The sequence below is a fragment of the Bidens hawaiensis genome, unplaced genomic scaffold, assembly GCF_021521415.1.
Source record: "Bidens hawaiensis isolate Kalapana, Puna unplaced genomic scaffold, B.hawaiensis_p1.1 tig00000760_1, whole genome shotgun sequence".
Taxonomy (NCBI): domain Eukaryota; kingdom Viridiplantae; phylum Streptophyta; class Magnoliopsida; order Asterales; family Asteraceae; genus Bidens; species Bidens hawaiensis.
In genome coordinates, this window is record NW_027491043.1 from 3,310,764 (window position 1) to 3,314,023 (window position 3,260).

The 3,260-nt window shown below is 36.3% G+C and overlaps 1 pseudogene; it reads right to left on the reverse strand.

The window, feature by feature from the left end:
* Positions 1-588: 588 nt before the first annotated feature.
* LOC143533492 (putative carboxylesterase 18 pseudogene) lies at positions 589-1,963 on the reverse strand (annotated as a pseudogene).
* Positions 1,964-3,260: the final 1,297 nt, after the last annotated feature.

Genomic DNA, 3,260 nt, shown 5'->3' on the forward strand with positions numbered 1-3,260 from the left:
CAGTTTTAACGATTTCTATGTTAAACCGTGAGCCAAACAGTTGATTCGATTTCTTTTCAATGAAAACGGAGACTGAACTGTTGAATATTTAAACTGAATCGCTACTAATAGTTTGGTTTCACACATTGAGCTTAAATAATAAGTTTACCGTCCGGTCCGGTTTTATATGGCCGATTTTCGGTATAAACCATAAACAAGACCGTTTGCTATGGTTTGAACACCGGCTGACCAAAAATGATGATTGGTTTAAACATTTTAAAGGTTTCAAACAAACTTTGAACATCCATAATTGTTACATAATTAATAGGATTTTTGTTCCCCGTCACATCACACGAACACATGTCTAGTGATATTAATACAATAGAGGGTTAAACAACACTAAAAATTCCATTGCGTACAAATTAAATTAACTCACTAATACAAAAGAAGAAGGTAATAATGAATTACATATTAACAATATTTCAACATAAAGCAACTTGTATTTATTTCAAAATAAAAAAAATAATTAAACGAAATAACATACAAATAATGAATTAAAGTTCATCATATTATTCGCCATTTCATAAGCTCCATGTCATTGTAGATCTTCTAAACCTAAAAGCAATAAACAAAGGTTATAATTTGCCATTAAAATGAATATTATAAAATACATAAACAAATTAGCATAAACAAAATGTTTAGTGTTTGGAGGCTTTTCGTCAATACCTTATTTAAGACCTTGTTAATGAAGTCCATCATATCTAACGTAAGTTGATCGGATTCTGGCAACTCCGAGAAGAGAAAGAACTCATGAAATGTGTTTGGGTAGTCAATCAAGTACGCTTCCTTCCCGGACTTCTTGAGCCACTGGTGGTACCTTATATGTCGGTCCCGGAGGGTATCAAACCCAGCCGCGACCACCATTGTCGCGGGAAAATCCATTTTGGATATGTCCACGGCATTGGGCCCGGTAACATTGATGATAGGATGGTCTCGGTTGAAGGGTTCACCTAGGGGCATGAACGCGTTCCAAAACCAATCGGTCCGCTTCATTGTCACGAGAGGTACTGATCCATCCATCCGTATTTCAGAATCTGTTCGCTCCTCCCCGCCGAGAAACGGTTGGATCGCCACTAGCCCAATTACCTACAAGCCATCATACTGTTCATCAGCAATCATGCGGGTGGTATTTGTTGTTGGATTTTAGATCACTCATTTCTTCTTAATTTCTTACAAAATACAACTTACGTGTGTACGATGCTTCAATTAGAAAGATACGAAGTTGTTGATTTTTCAAACTAGGAAATTAGATATGTTTATATACGGATAATAATGCATGAATCCAGTAGCATATGTATACATATATATAGTTAAGTCGTACCTGGAGTTGCTGGAATTTGAATTGGTAGGCTCTTAGAGTCACATGATGAGCTAGGTGTCCGCCAGCGCTATCACCGACGATAAAGCACCGTGAAATGCTGGCATTCTCCGGCAGCCATTTTGACCGGTTATCTTCATTGTCCAGAAATTTCAGCACATCAAACCCATCGTCATGTTGGGAAGGGTGTCGGTTCTCTGGTGCAAGACGGTAGTCGACAGAAACAACAATGGCACGCAATTCGCTCGCGAACTTGCGGCCCACATAGTCTAATATCGCCACATCCGGGGAGAGGAAAATATATCCACCGCCGTGAAAGTACACCATCACCGGGAGATCTTCTTCAGCGTATTGCGTGGGGACAAATACACGGAACCAGAGATTGCGAGTTGGATCCACCATGACATCGTGTGTCTTGACACCGTTGACGGGTATGGACAATGCCGGGATCTGAAAGTCCACGAGATTGAGAAGACCGCGGGGCACCGTGCCGTCATCCCGGAGAAGTGGGTCGATTGCAAGGTCTATTGCCGATAGTACAATTCGTGTTCTCAAGGGCAAGGATAGCTGAGATTTCGGAGTTTCCGCTGCTGCTGATGATTCCATAATTAATTGAAAGACTTTTGTGATCAGAGAGGTACGTATTCAAAATTCAGGTTGTGTGACAAATGCTAAACACATCAACTCTATTTATACTGCAAAATATGCGACGTTATATCACACCATCTTTGATTATTTCAATATTTCAGTCAAATGAAACCTTCACCTGCATGTTCACACCAAAAAGGTTGGTCATGGTCAGGGTCTAGTTGAATTAAAAAATTCATCTTCAGTCAATAACTAATGTCTATTACAACTTTTTAGTTTTGTCAAAAATAAAAGGCTCTATTCATGATTTTCCCCTTCGTTAACTTGTTTTACATTGAATGTTTGTCCGTCACTTTTTATTTCAGATAAGCCGTCACTTTTTTAAAAAAACTTTCAACGTTTTAGTTTTACAAATGGCAAACATTTTGTACTAAATAAATGAAAATTAATATTGACAAATGTCACGAAAGAGGATGGTTGGAAACCATGGCCAAGTTGAATTATTTCTTTCAAATTAAATAAACTTTCACCAAATATTGTCTTCAGTAGTGTTTTTCAAATGACGATAACATATTTCAACTTGGCGCTCGGCTTTCAACTATGATGGGCTCTTTTAAATTAAACCTAGTATTCAACTTCTGATATATGTATAAGTGACAAATCACATTTTGGCAATTGCCAAGAAAGATAGGTCATAACTAGTTGCTTACAAAGCTCTTGTGCCAATAACTAATAATGCCGTTACGGTTATTAAATAATATAAAGGCTAGTTGGATTCCAATATTTAACAAATTGAGTTATTTTGTCCAATGTTAAATATAGGTAAAAATGTTAAATGTTCTTGTATTCCCTTAATTTTCAATTCATATGTAAAAATAGCATGCTGATTTAGTCGCTAATTTAGGTAATTTTATGAGTAGGAAGATTCATTTTTGTGACCCATTTACGGTTTGTTATCGCTATTTTTATCTTAAGTAGGGTTCTTATTAGTTGAAGCAAAAGGCAAATGCTCTAATTAGATTTAACAAAGAAAGAAATATAATGATTGTCAAACATGGATATTATTGTATCAAATTTGAAAACGAAATTTATAATTGCTCGATTATTATTATTATTTATATACTAGTCATGCTTGCTTTTGGAATTTTCTTATGGTATTATGGGTATTACATGGTGCTAATTATGAAGTTAACACATTTGGGAGTTCTTTGCACAAAAGGGGTATCTGTCATATTAAAAACGAAATCTGATATGGGAAAAACGAAGATTTGGATGAACTAGTAGATATAATGCTGGGAAGATATGGGCTGCCAAG